Genomic DNA, 16,132 nt, shown 5'->3' with positions numbered 1-16,132 from the left:
TTCTCTTGTTACTAGAGCTTCATATAATCTTATCATTCCCTAATTGCTACTGAGAGAATGTGCTTTGAGTTGCAAACTGTTGAGAAGAGCAATAATTAAGAGGGTATACCAAGTACATCTGCCTTGAGCTAAGGTAATTTGCAATACTGAATTAATGTATTCTTTGTCTATCAGTGGTATTTGGTGCCACATTTGCTTCTGTTATTGTTTGGGGCATATTTATTTATTGACTGATTCTGTCTCCCCTGAGTCTGTTATTTCCCCAGTCTCACTTTCCTTCTTTTTTTTCCCCTGAATAAATGTAAAAATAAATATGCTAGGAGAATGCCTCTCTGTGATATGCTGAACAAAATCAAAAGGTATTTTTTAATTGTTATTTACCAGAAACTGGTAAATAAATGTTTTTACAAAAAAATACATACATATCTTTGACAGAGCCAACTGTTCTCTGAGATGGAAATTATTTTTTAATTAATTTTATTTTTAAAGTATTTTTTCCTCCTAATTTTACGTATTTCAAGCTTCTATTCCACTATTTTTTCAATAAGTTTTCTCTTGATTCCAGCAGATGCAACTATTATGAGGTCAATTCAATTTATTTGAGGATATTATTTTACCTAAACAAGTTTCCTGAGGATTTGTCCACTTCACAGATTGGCAAAGGCCAATGCAACAGGATTTAGGTGTTGAAATACAGACTGTTGCAACATTTTTAGTGTCCTACCACCATCCCCAGTCTCCCAGTGTGAGGCATGAGGTGAGCTGGGTTCTTAGTGGTTGACTCAAACCAGCTAAAAGCAAGCAGAGAGCCCCCCCACTTTAAACTAAGGATATATGCATGGTACCTAAACCACGTGTCTCACAGAGACTTTACTGAGTGTGAATTTAGACTGCAATAAAGTGTTTCCTTCTATTCTGGAGTCACATCTGGAAACCCTTTCCTAAATGAGGCACCTATACAAAGTCAATCATTTCCTGAAAAATAAAATCCATAGGGAGTTTTTTGTTCCATTAAACCCAGCTGCCTAAAGGTTAAAGCATTTGACTACTTGTGATGGGTTGACTCTGACTGAATACCCGGTGCCCACCAAAGCTGCTCTATCACTCCCTCTCTTCAGCTACACAGGGGAGAGAAAATACAAAAAAAGTCTCATGGGTCGAGATAAGGACAGGGAGAGATCACTGTGGGCAAAACAGACTTGACTTGGGGAAATTAGTTTATTACCAATCAAATCAGAGTGCGATAATGAGAAATAAAAGCTAAATATTTAATCACTTTCCCCCTATCTCTCCTTTCTTCCTGGGTTCAACTTTACTCTGAAATCTCTAACTCCTCCCCACAACTGGTACACGGGGATAAGGAATGGGGGTTGCGGTCAGTTCATCACATATTCTCTCTGCTGGTCCATCCTCTTCTGTAGGAGGACTCCACAATATTCCCCTGCTCGAGTATGGGGTCCCTCCTATTGGACACCTCCACAGACTTCTCCAATGTGTGTCCTTCCCACAGGCTATAGTCCTTCACAAACTGCTCTAGCATAAGGTCCTCTGCAAGCTGCTCTACCAATAACCTCCATGGGCTGCAGGGGGACAGCCTGACTTACTGTGGTCTTCACCACGGGCTACAGGGAATTCTCTGCTCTGGTTCCTGGAGTACCTTCTCCACCTCCATCTTTACTGACCTTGGTGTCTGCAGAGTCACTCCTCTCACATATTCTCACTCTTATCTCTGGCTGCTCTTGCACAGTTGTTTTTTTCTCTTTTCCCCTCTTAAATATGTTATCATTGAGGTGCTCCCACCGTCACTGATTGGCTTGGCCTTGGCCAGTAGCAGGTCTGTCTTGAAACCAGCTGGCACTGGTTCTGTCTGATGTATGGGAAACTTCTAGCAGCCTCCCACAGAAGCCATGTCTATAGCCCCACCCCTCCCACTATGAAAACCATGCCATTTAAACCAAATACTGTAACTACATGAAAGGATGTATGTGATCCATGTTTAACCATGTTTCTCCATGCCCCACTCAGAGCATACTTCTGCCTGTTGGAATAGTACACTAGACATGGGAGTAAAGTATATTTTGGAGTAAAATTCCTAGTTGCTTTTAAAACCTTTTTGTATAAAATACTTACATATTCACTTGGAGCAAGGAGTAGGAGCTGGATTTCCCTGGTGAGTGGTTTAACCACCAGGCATTCTAACTCTCTCTCTGGCCTAATGAATATTTCATATTTTATTCTGTGGAACAACATATTATGCAATCATTCAATTAAGCACTGTCTCATAATGCATATGCACAAGGTGTTATTCATGAATAACACCACTGATGCTGAGAGTCTTGTTTTGTAAAATAAAAAATGCTGTTCTTCATTATTAAGCACTACATCTTTACTGTTCTGCTGTTGAAAGCAGAGCTCATGTTTAGAAACAGAGTATCAACCAGCCATTATTGAAAATATCACTATACTCCTATCAACTTCCAAGACAGAATGGGGAGGTTTGGAGAAAGAGGATCATGGTCTTTCTCCATCACCTAAGGCATCTTCATCTGTCTTTGAAGATACAGTCATCTTCCAAGGGAGGAAAGACAAGAAATAGTCCAGAGAGAAGAAAAACCAAATATTTAGGTACAGAAACAGGCATCTTGTAAATGGAAGAAACAGGAATTACAAAAGAAAAAAAAATTACTGAGAAGAAAAAGAACAAAGAAGAAGAGAAATTTCAGGGCTGACAGACCAATGCCTTACAAATATCCCTTTTTTCCCCCCTTGTACTGAATAAAGAGAATTAAGAAGTTGATGCGATTGCCTCATCCTCAGGAAATAAGCCCAAGAAAAGAAAGGAGGAGAGTAAGCTCTCGAGAAGATAGCTTATCTGAGAAAACTTCTTGCCATTTCTCGGAATGTTAGCCTGCTCTGCTTCCATAGACCACAGGTGAAATCTGGAGAGTCCTAAGAAGAAATGACTAGTTGTAGATTTGCCTTAAAACGTATCAGAAAATTTTGAGAGCCTGAGTTAAATCACCCTATTAGAAAGGTTTTTGCTTTTACATGAAGGTTGTATAATTTTTTGTAAGACACATCTAGTGTTATCTGCAAAGTCTTGGCCAACATTTTAACAGTATCCTGAAATGGATTGAAATGTAGTGGAAACTGTCACACTTAGGAGTGCTGAAATGGCTAGAGGTAGCTGGAGATACCTGATGAACCTCATAAACACCCTCAGTGCTAATAGAGCTTTCTCCAGGTCACAAACTTTGTTAGACGCAAATGGCACATGTGTAGGCAGTAAGTTCTTCGGAGTCTGGCGTATGGCAATGGAGAAAAATGTCAGGTTTGAGTTGTGCTAAGAAGCCATATCTGAGCTTGGTTTGTAGTTAAGGGAGAACAAGGGGAGAGGAGACAGTGATGGGGACATTAAGCTTTAAAAAGAATCTGAGGTAAGTGGGATCAATCTGTCCTTTAGCTCTTTAGGTAAGGTAATATAAGGACAAGCATAAATATCTGTTGCTAGTGACAAGGCTATTACAGGGTCTGATTCCATGTTACAGGAGTAATTATTCTTCAGGAGTGGGAGTTGTGTGTACACCAACTTAAATAAAAGCTATGTTTATGTGTTTTCTGTAATTCTTTTGTTTAGGAGGTAATTAAGGCTTTAAACTTTCAAATAAAGAAGTATCTTCATTATGCAATTTTGACCTTGTAGAATTTACAAAAATTGTGACAGCAGAATCAGTCAATTGCAATCACAAGTGTTTTTCATTCAGTACCATCATGAAGAGACAAAAAGACAGGGCAGTCAAATGTTTATAAGCTCAGCTATGGTTGCAGAGATATACAAAAATAGAATTTTAAAGTCAATTTTCTTTATATTTTAGTTGTATTACTAAATGCTTGCATGGAATCAAGATTCCTGCTTTTTACATTTTCATTCCCATACTACCCACTTTATGTTATCCTAATTTGCTTTTTCGAGTTTTAAAGTTTTCTAACCTTTTGTTGTTCTCTTTCAAAAATAGTCTGCTATATAAAGTTCATATTGATCCTATGCATTAATCCTTGATGAGAAATCCTGCATTGAGCTAGTTTGACCAAATTTCCTTTCCAAATTAAGTTACTCAAGGTCAAAACTGCTACTGTTCAAGCCTTTATTTCCAAGCATTATATACACAGCTAAACTTTCAAGACCGGTGAACTTAGACTAGAAGTGCTGTAATTCCACAAGCTCCCAAATCTTTGTGCATTTCAGTTTTCACAAAAGTTATGTAATTCAACAACAAAGAACTAAAAAAATCCACTACTTTATAATGAGAACTAAAACCCCACAACTTTATAACATCAGTCAGCATTTCCTGAAAGTTTCAGAGAACTCATTATCTTTTGAGATAGCATTGAGTCTACAAATGCCAAATTTAAAAACGGCTGATATTATCAGTGTCCATAGAGAATCCATAAACACAACATTTCACAGATTGTATTCAGGACCATCACAAGTTTTTCTGGACACTTCATAAGGTATGCTATTTTTGGTCTTCTATTACAGTACTTCAGAAAACTACCAAAAAAAGAGAAAGCCATCTAGCGCATTGATTGGTTTTGAGAATTTTTATAGCTATTGTTGAAGGCACTTTATTTAGGTGAGATTTAGCACTAAGTTTATCAAGTCAAAGGAAACCTTTTTTTCACAGCATTGATCAGGATCGTTTTCTCTAATCAGCCAGTAGTCAAGCCTCACATCAGCCTGCATTGTATTTCTGATAAGTATCGCTGATCACAGTATCACAGTTTACTGAAGGTTGCTTTCTCAAGGAGATGCTATTCACATTTATTGTGTAAGGACTGTGGACATCTGAGTGAGGCTGAAAAGCCCACGACTGAGTAACAAGTAGTTTGGCACTGAGACTATATTTAGAAGTCTCATTTAAGAATGTAGTTTTACATTAATTATTCTTTTAAGTTTGATTAAGGTTCTTAAAATTCACACAGGCTGTGGGGCCTCTGTTTCATATTTACCTTCATAAAAGTATTCTGCTTATAAGAATAAACAAAACCAAAATCAAGCATACACAAAGAGTAACAATTGTTATCTCCTTTCAGAACATGTATTTAAAAGCACCAATGTTCACTCTTTTTCCCTCCTAAAAATGAGTTAATTTGCAATTAATAATTTAATACTACCTTACCGTATGTTTAATTGTAAATATTTTATATCATCCTTTTAATGGAAATATTTTTCTTGACCTTCTTTTGATGTGGTTTTGTGCTATACAATGAGATGGACAAATCAGTAGCTCTGAGTGTTCCCTTGTTCACTTTTGCATTAGTGTTTTTTATTGCAGTATTGAATCACACCAGAACTGAAACTTTTTCTGCTGCTTTTGGAGAAAAGCAAATTCTTAGCTAGTACTTTAAATAAAATTAATTTCCAAATATCTTAGAAATACTCTGAATGTTTGATCTTTCTTCCTTTGCTAGAATAGGAGAAAGCTCCTCTCTTTGTACCTCATCCTGTCACCACCACCACTTGAGGTTAACATATTGTCTGTCTACTTTTAATAGAAACATTCCTCATGTATTCTAACAAATCGCGTATATCTGAATTCTACATACAAAGCTGTAATTCCATTGAGAGTTTCTAATGACATTGATAAATGATGTCACCAGAACTCTTTGCTTGAATTACAATCTTAATTATGTACACCTGGGTTCTTATTATTCCTTATATTATTTCTGTCATAGCACTATCTAGTCCTATTCTTACTCTGATGCTAATTTGTTTTATCAGTAGCCTAGGCACTGCAGCTTAGCAAAGCCTGTCCACAGTGTTTAAAGGACTGTAAATTTCTTCCTTGTTATTGCAGTTTTAAAGAGAGAGTATAGCAGTAAACAACAAGTACAATTTTTTACAAGAAGCTGATGCAGATTGCATGTTGGGATTTGTTTTTGTTTTCCTCACAGTTCTCTTACATAGCATTGTCCAGCAGTTCTGATTCTTCTTCTAGTTGTTTTATGTCTCTTGAGAAAATAAGAGCAAAAGGGTTTACTTATTTATTTTTGTGGGAGAGGAATTCCCATATGGCTGAAGGTGGGAAAACTGTGTATGGTAAGCCTGCAAATGGGAATTAAATGTTTCTTTTAGTTCTCATTCTCTTGTTGGTTTTGTTTTGTTTTGTTTTGTTTTTTCTATATTCACCTTGTGAACCTAACCAGGATTGCTTTTGTCACAGCAAATACAAAAGACTTTGCTTTGAGTTCATGTGTGGCCAATGGAATCCCTTTAAAAATGATAAATCAGGCTGTGGCTTGCTTTGCTCTGGAAGTTCCTTGAAGAGACGGGCTTAAAACAAAGGTGATTAAAAGCTCCCAAATCCATTTTATCCTGCTAGCATTTCAAAAACATGAAGAAAGTTTAGGTTTTTAGGATATAACTTGCATCTGTTCATTATGTTTATATAACTTGAAGAATGTGAGTCCTATCTTGTACATTGCTCACAGTTACACACTACAAAACTTTCAGAGCTAAATGCTAACACATTAGTTTTGAACTTGGTCTTTAGTCAGGCAAATGTATTGATGAGCTGTGTCAGATTTGAAAAAGAAGTTAGAAGATTTGGTTCTTTTAACCATTTGTTCTTCCTCTTCTTCCCCCTCCCCCCCCCCCCAAACGTTCTCCTATTTCTGTCTCTAGGAAAAAAGGTACATTTCTACTTACTTTGTGGTCAGACTGACCAGAACTGAGTGATACTACTTGTCTTTCTCCCCATCTTTAGTGATCAACACTTTTTGTTCTTTCTGCAACAGCAATGCACAAAAGCCTGAAAAAAATGGGAATCAAAATACTCTTTATTTTGGAGCATTCAATTACTGGAAAATCAGGAGAAAAACTTAGAAATAAAAAGGAGTGTGGACAGAAATCTGGTCAGCCCTACCATAAGTATAATTCTTCTACCTAATAAGTTTTTAAAAAAATATTTACTTACCTTTTAGTTTAGTCAAGATGGCTAGCATATTTTTGATAGTTATTTACTTGTATGTGAGCAATCTTACACAACAGAAATGATTAAGTCTTGGCTCAAATCTCTGTCACTGAAAATTTGTACTTATATTATTTCTCTTGCTAGTTGATACATTTATCTTTACAGTCGCAGTTCTTTCCCATGAGATACATAGGTCCAAATAAGCCTTTGAACTTTTCCCACACTGTATCTTGGGCATCAAGTCTGTTCTGATGGCTCTTCCTGTCCCACACATATATGACAAGTTTCTTCAGAAAACATATAGTCCCTCTTTCATTCCCTGGGGTCACTGTAACTTTTTCCTGTTCCAAAGCCTTAAAAATGCTAATTAGACTCTTATCAACCCCTGGGATGTGATTCTGAACTTCAGATGTTTCTCAACAATTCCAGCCTATGTCACTAGTCATGACCTTCTGGAAACTGCACAAGCTGTCACAATAGTCAAGAATATGGGAAGTTGTAGGAAGGTGGTTTCAAAAGCCAGCACTCTCAGATGGGAGAAAATCTAAGCCTGCCTTTACTTGGCTAATCCTCGAAGCACTTGGGTCTGGCATCTCGAACAATTTTCAATAAATTTTTCACACTTCTGATAAATTCATAGGGATCTGCTTTTTGGCAGGCATTGATGTACATACAAAGCTTGCTTCAAATTCAGCCATGGTTTGATTTGCATGTTAGTTATTTTAAATGTACTTGTTTCCCATTCTGGAACTTTTTTTTACTTCTTAGTTGCTATATATGTGTGTATGCTAATGCATGGAAGTGTGTGTAGATGCTCTTTGTTAACATGCTTTTTTCTGTCATTCCAAGGTCTGAGGCATGCAAGTTGTTGCCTAAAATTTGCAGCCCACTCTGAAGAATGTGAGTCAAATAATTAACAAGATGAATCACAGATCTTTTATAAACTGTTGGAGAGATTTAAAAAAGGTAAGCTCTTTCCGGTTTACTAGTTTTACTTGCTCTTTCTGTGATCCTTAGTAAAAGAAAAAGGGAGAAACTAGGGCAAAAAAATGTTGCCGGAAAGTTAACATACATGGCCTGCTAGGCAGAGCCTAATCCACCTAAGGCTCCTTAAAAAGCAGTGAGCCAATAAACCTAAGTTAAATACTTGGAATCCAGACACTTAAAGCTCCACTGAATCAGGAGTTTTACAGAATCTCAGTGGTAACATACAATTCCACACCTGGTAAAAATTCATGTACAAAACTGACTCATGTTAGAGAGAAGAGGCAGGGGAGCAGATTCCTGTGGCTGCGATCCAGTTCTGTAATTTTCTTATTTAATTTGTGTCTGTGGAGTTGGAAGGACTTCCTATGTAACTAGAGAACCTGATGGGACAACTTCCATATTATTTTAAAATTAACTCTGTCATTGGCAAATAATGGTTAAGAGTAGTTCATACAGAATAGGTATGGCCTTGAACAGAAGTAAATTAAACTATCCCAGGACTGCTTATGTTAGTTGTTTAAATGAGAGACAAATCTCAAACTATTTTTGTCTCAAAGACTCTGCAAGTCCTCCATGAATTAGGACAGACAAACCATTCAGCTTGTTGTTTTAAGTGGGCACATGAACTTATTAGTGTTGTACAGATCTCTTTCATTTTCTATTTATTGTCTGAGACACTTACTTTCTTTTTAGCTAAGTTGTAAACCTATTTATAACAGGGATCCTAACAAAGGTGTAAAACTGACCAGTAGTCCTCTGTGCATTCCTGAGATCATTTTGCTTGAAAAGAGCTTTGGTTTTTTCCCGTATTTATTCTTTCCCTGACCTTTGTTTTGTTCCTCCAGAATATGCTTCACCTGTCTCCCCAGGTTAGAGTGAACTCTTTCTTGAACAAGAGATTTATGTTTCTTCCAAAGCAAAACAGGTTCCTAATTAGATTGGGATCCCCATGGTGTTATAGTACCATGAAACATAAATAGTAACAGCAACAGCTGAAAGGAAACAGTGATCCTGTATTCAAGCACTTATCATCTGTTCTTAGACTTGAGATGTATATAAATGAACTTTGGGTTAGATTCCAAGGTCAGTTACCCAACTGTAAATTAGATATAACTCCACTGGATTTAAGAGAACAGATACAGATGTATACTTGGATAACTAAATAAGATTTTTTACCTTTTGTCTTAAATAGCTTGATTCTAAACTTTTCTGTGTTTACCACTAAGTCTTTTTTTTTTGGGGGGGGGGGATGCAATCTCAAAAACTGATATTTTTAATTTATTTTTCTAGCAACTCCTATACAGTTATTAAAACAAAACCAAACCAAACCAAACAAACAAACAAACAAAAACACAAAAAACCCCAAAACAAACCAAAACAAACCAAACCAAACCAAAAAAAACCACCCACAAAACAAATCAACAAAACCTCAAACAACAAACCCAAAAAACCACCAAGGACAAAAGCACTATATCAGTTAGTGTTACCGAGATTCTAAAGTAAAATAATAAATAGACAGATAACATTGGTCAGTGGCCCTTGCCCTGAGCATATCTGGGACACAGGCTCACTCACAGCTCATCAGTCAAAGCTGAACCACACTTAGTCACACCAGGTGACTGCCTCCCCCACACTCTTCTATTTGCACTTCACATTGGGAAGAAAAGGATTGCAGTCCTTCCTGATACACTCATGATGAAGACATGGGAAATATACTGCAAGCAGATTTCATCGAAAAAGGGGGAAGAGTATGCTTTGGAAAGCCATTAAAATCCTTTCTTCACTCCCCAGAAGTCATGCGTTTGCCATTTTCTCTAGTTACTGCGTAGAACACTTTTCCTCCACATTCCTCCTCCTCCTCATTGTGATTTCCCCACCCTTGTGAGACAGAAAATCAGAGAGCCTATCGTTAATCTTCTTTCTCTAAGTGTTCAGGTCTACAAGATCTGGCTTTAATTACCAGTCATGAGAAGAACTAATTACCCTGGCCTAACAAAGACAGAATGGCAGAAGGGGGTGACACTGTGAGGATCTGAGAATGCACATCTTAGCATACTAGATATTCCCATTGCTACTTCTGTGTCACTTGAGAAAAGAGATAAAAGTATGCAAGAGTTACTCCAAGTTTATAAATGTCTCCAGAGATACCTCTGTGAGAATTAAATCTTTCCTTGTGGGAGTAGTTCTAGCCGAGTGCAGAGCAAACAGATAGTGCTTCAACAGTAAACACATAATGATAATGAGTTGACCAATGACTCAAAGCTGAACTATGCAAGCCTAGAGTAAGCATTACAAATGTGGGAGTCTATAATTCTGAATCAATGGACAAAATATTTCCCTGTTTTAAATGTAGAGAAGGTACTTATCTTTCCATCGGCTTAAGCTGGATCTAGCCACATCACTTCTGAAAAGTTCTCATCCTCTGTGGAAGTGGGTTAGTTGATAATACATTTAATATCTCTAAATTATACTCTTTTGCTTTAATAATCTTCTTATTTAGCATGGGAGTCAGACAGGAACACTGACTCTAAGCACTCTACACTGAATGGAGCTACAGCTTGTAGAAGTTAAAACACTTAAATATTTCAGCCAACAAAACATGTTGTTTCTCTGTTCCTTCTATGTACCTAAATGAATTGACTGGGTGCTTTAAAATATCAAGTATAACACAGGAATAGCATCTAAAGGGAAAGAAGCATATGGCAACTTATGTTACTTTGTAACCAGAACAATAACATTAAAAATTATAAGGAAAAATGCATAATGTCTGAGCTTACAGTGTAAAACTTCTTGGAGAAGACCTGAAAAGTCTGAATAGGTCAAAACCAAAAAAAAAGCTCAGAACTTCTCTGAAGAATCTGACAGTTATCTGTTTTGTTATGGGTGTTTTTGTTGCTTGGGGTTTTTTGTTGTTGTTTTGGGTGGGTTTTGGTTTGTTTTGGTTTGGGTTTTTTTCTGGCTGATAACTGTGGCATAACATGTCTGGCACAGATGTGGCATGGCATGGATGTCCTGTCCAACTAGCCACCAGCTGTGTGCCACCTTTCCCTGTTCTCATAGCCTGGACTGTTTCATCCTCTGTCATGCTCCCAGTGTACTCAGCAGTTCTTCCTTAACTGAGGAAACTGTAGCACGGATGTTACTGATGCTTGGAAGACACTAAATTGATAGGTATCATTAGTCATCCTGTTTTGTGATTTTAAGGTATCGGAAGTAATGTGATACACAGAGTTAGCTAACTAGGGTTCCAGAAGCAATGTTTCTATGCTAATGTGCTGCTCTGTCTGGTTTAATAGATGCTTCTTCCTACCCAGTTTTAATGTTGTCTCTTGAAAAACAGTGGTTCTTTTATAGCCCAGAACGGTATGCAGCAAGACCTTTTCTCCTGAGTGCGATCACTGTGGAAGCTATCTTGCTGTGCCATCACATCAAAAGCACTGGATCACCTTAACTCAATTTCTAAGTATTTTGTGATCCATCACTTAGTGCTGCAAGGCTTTTAGATGTTTATTTACTTCAGTAAGATTTTGTTCTACTTTCTATGATTCATGACTCAATCTGTGATGCAGAATCAATCATCTTTATTTGTCCCAGCCATGACAATTACATTATGACAATTAGGAACATAGTGCCTAGCTGGAGAATATTATTACCCTTACCTTTCTTTGGGGCCTGACTTTGCTGTAATTTATTTCATTAGAAGGCTTAGCCTATTGGAGATGCAATTCAGGGTCAGTAGCATTTCCACATCATTTTATTAGTTTGGAAAGGGTAGAAGAGGTAGAATTTCTATGACAAAGTATCCTGTAGGTTTTGTACATAAAAGGAAAATCTTGTGCCATCGAAGCTCTTAGTTTGAAATTGTTCCAGGTTTGTTGTGTTGGGTTTCTTTTTAAAGACACCTAAATTGCTCAGATTACATAGAGGAACTGTTTTCAATTCTTTTGAATGCCTCCAAACAAGACACCTTCTGGGTGACAGACAAACTGTGTTGAAGACAAACTGCTGTGTCAACAGTTTATGTTGCAGCTGACTCGTCGTGACTTTCATGCATGCACAGAAGTAAACAGAATTTTTTGTTGATTTGCTTAGTGCTGTGCAATCCTTCATCCATCTGAAGTCATAATCGGTCTGAAGTCACCTCCAATAAATACATTAAGTAACACATATCTAAGGCTTCTCCAAGTCCTGTCAATAATGAATGCCGCAAGTATTTGTGTATTCAGGTTTCCACTCAACCTTGTGTGACAGACCAAAATCAAATTACTCTGCCATGTATGGCCTGTACGAGACCCAGGAGAGTAAGAGATACAGAGTCTGTGCACTGGCAGAAAGGAATGCATATGTTACTGAGCTCAATAAGGTTCCCTTTGGCTATAGGCAAGCATTTCTTTTCTGCGTTTTATGAAATACTAAAATAAGTTTTATAGCCTGTGTAATGTAGAAAGTAAACCTCTCTGATCATAATTGTCTATGAATTCCAGATTACAGATTCCCAGGCTACAAATCCCAGCTAATCTGTTTTCTCTCCTCTGTTTCATGGGACCAGTGTTCATAGGGAGTGATGAATTTCACACACACATACACACACACACACACAGAGAGTAATTTCTTCAATTCCTGTGCCTGAGATTTAGAGAGGTGCAAAAGACCAGCCCTTCCTGTCAGTCCAATTAGAGCAACACAAGGAATAAACGTGTCCTAGGGAATATGGTCCCTTGAAGCCGAAGGAAATATATTTGTACAGATCCATTAAAACTAAAAGAGCAAAGCAAGTTTGCAGATATTTGTCCAAAACAAAGAAGAAAGAAAGGGGGGGGGGAGGGGGGGGAAGAGTAAAAGAGAAAGAGAGAAAGAGAGAGAAAGGGGAAGAAGAAGAGGAGAAGTGGAGAGTTGAGTTGAGTTGAGTTGGATTGGGTTGGGTTGGGTTGGGTTGGGTAGGGGAAGGGAAGGGGAAGGGGAAGGGGAAGGTTTCAAAAATGCCTAAAAGAAATAATGGGAAATGAAATGTTGTTTAGAATGCCACTTAAGACTCACAAATCAACTAAAAGATTAATGAAAGATTCTTTATAGAAACAATTTATAAATTGTATTTTAAAAGGAAAGCTCACAGTACATTACAGAACCAGGAATGATTTAAAATAATTTTCAGGTGTACTTTCTTCAACACTTAATGACTTATTGTTTAGCTTTCTAGCGTGTCTTCAAACTAAGCACACTAAGGAGTTTTTTTATTTTGAACTGGACATAATACTTTAAAATAGTGAGCTCCAGTGCTTCTACATTGAATTAGCTCTTCCATATTATATGTTTGTTTAAATAAATTGTGTAGTGTCAATAAAATATTTTTGAACAAATAACAAGGCATATCACCACACTCACACAATCTGTTCTAAAGCAATTGCTGCCTCACTGAAATGAAGATTTACTCCAATAAAAATCCTAAGCAATTCGATCAGGTGATTTTTATGCAATATTAACAGGGTTGTCACAGTAGACATTGTGTATGACTACTTAATAAATATGTGTAAAAAATAAAATAGCAATTATAGCAATTAATAGCTATGGAAAAAAAAAGAAGTTCTATTTTCTGGCAAGAAAACCCCCCAAAAGATGATGTAGATAATTAATTTTAAATGTGTGTAGTATTTTTCACCCAAGCAGGTTCTAAACTGGTATGAAATGCTCACTGAAATGTGTATTATGTATGGAGGAAGGGTAGGGGAAAGACAGAGCAGCTGTTTAATGCTCTACAGCAATGCCACACTACATGGTTTTGGATAGGAAACGAAGAACACCTTTACTCTTTGGAAACAATGCAGAATTGAAGGGCAGAATATTTTTACCCACACTGATTTTGGGCCAGATCATCAGCTTTAAGACCCTTGCTCTCATAAATGTGACACGAGGTCTCTAAAATGATCATAGGCAGCAAGGTTATTTCTTTCTTTGTAAGAAAACTATGCTAGCCACACAGTTTCTGCAAATAATAGTTGTACACAAGAATCCATAGGGTTTGGAAAAAAGGGTTCCAAAAGGCCTCAATCCTAGCCCTTTCCATGTGTCTGATTTTCTTTGGGAAGATGCTGTTCAATCAAAATACCAACCTGGCCTGCTGATGCTCAAGTCCTTAAAATATGTGAGTTGTGAAAGAAAGAGTCAAAGCACAAAGCAGTCCCATCATGTGGTGCAGGAGCAGTAAACAACAGAAACTATCACTCTGGTCAGAGTAAATAGCTTGTAGATGCATGTATAAATATCAAACTCACTTCAAACAGCAGGGAGCAGGCAACCTACTGTTTGAAATAAGAATGTGTGCTTACAAATCATCCACTATTGAGGGACTTTCCCCATCAGACCACAAGCCAGCAGGCAATCTAATTTTTACTTTAATGGTTCCTAGGGTGTTGAACTGGCTTTCTTGCAAAATCTCATTCATTTAATCTCTGCCTGTTTTTGAAACACCACCCTAAGACCTTTCCTGCCCATAAGGTGTTTGCAGAGTTTTAACTGTGGCCATGTATTAGCTGATATCCTGCATTGGTTTTTTTTAATTATTATTTTTATTGGTGGGGAGGTATTATTATTTATTTAAGTAATTGCTTTAATTATATTTTGGTTTATATTTGCCTTAGTACTATGCCACAAAGAACTAAAAAAAAGACTACCATTATTTACTTACCATTGTTTGATATCACACCATTTACCAAACTTTCTAAAGATAATAGATCTACAATAAACAATAGCATTCCAGGCCACTAAAATATGTTATCTATTCCTACTCTTGGAAACCTTGCCAAAACATGTTTTAATATTATTCACCTGGAAAAAAAAGCATTTTACTTCTCACCTGACCAGGCAATTGTGAGAATACAGGTTTCTCAAGAAAGCATCTTCCCATTGGGTAGAACAAAAATGAGACTAATACAAAGGAAAATACATGAGTTTTACTCGAGAATATCTTTCTTTGTATGGTTTATGGAATTACTTCAGTATTTTATCATAGTTATTCTAAGCTAGCTGTTTTACTTTAAGGTTTTTAAAGAAGTCTAAATATGAAAAGGGAAATGAGATTCATCATCTTCTTCCCAGAGTTCTCAATCTATAGGTATATTAAAAGTAAAATCATTAATGCCAGTAGCCTACCACTTAGTTATGCTAACTTCTTTCTTGGGAAGTTCTATTCTCAATTTCAGTGTTAACTTTTTATAAGACCACACCTTCTGCTAGCTTTTCATACACTTTTAAAAATTTATTTAAAAAAACAAGCCAGCTATATGCTGTACTAACACATCAGTGCTAATGTCTTAGTTAAACATCATCTGTTGCATGAGCCAGTCACTACTGAGTGCTCATTCATGTACAAGAAATAGTCTGGATGAGTATTTTAGTTAGAATGGATTCCTGACTTAATCTTGTTACACTAACTTTTAATAAAAATGTTTACACATACAGTTATGCAAAGCTTGTGTTTTGAAGGTGCTTGACTGTGTCAAGAAAAATAGCAAAATATATACCCTTATCGTTAATATCAGGCCTTTTACAGGTAATACTTTTAGAGGTGTATTACAGGCATTCTAATCTCCAGTTATTCTGCTGTGGTCTGGGTGGAAAAATAATAAATTATTATGAATATAATATGTAAAATCATGACAATTAAATTGATCCCTCTACTTAGTGTTACAAAACTTCAGAGATCTGCATTTTAGAGCCAAAACTGAATACTACAGAAAAAATTCTGAATCCATTCAAATCATTGAACACTTTGCCAGTGACCATTTGCCAAACAGCAAATATTTTTTTCTGAAATAATTTATATAGCATCAAAGTGAGAAGATATAAATAAATGTCAATAGGGTGTGGCAATGTTTTTTTTATTGTTGTTGAGATTATAATATAGTATCAGAAATAGTTATAATCTATCTTCCAGAAGAAATTATAATAATTTTTAAAGTTTGGAAATAGATGGAGTCCTGAATAACATATATAATTTATAGACTTTCATTTTCAAGGGCACATCAGCTTTCATAGAGGAGATTCTGTAAAAGAAAGTTGACTCATCTTGACAAATATAAACTCCTCCTCTACTTCTAGAACGCTTACCTTAAATAATAAGGAACATGCAGGCTGAAGAGAAGAGAACAATTTTCTAACAGAAAGTTTCAATATCC

This window comes from Mesitornis unicolor, unplaced genomic scaffold (genome assembly GCF_000695765.1).
Source record: "Mesitornis unicolor isolate BGI_N332 unplaced genomic scaffold, ASM69576v1 scaffold50135, whole genome shotgun sequence".
NCBI classification, from domain to species: Eukaryota; Metazoa; Chordata; class Aves; order Mesitornithiformes; family Mesitornithidae; genus Mesitornis; species Mesitornis unicolor.
Note: the sequence above shows the minus strand (reverse complement) of the source record.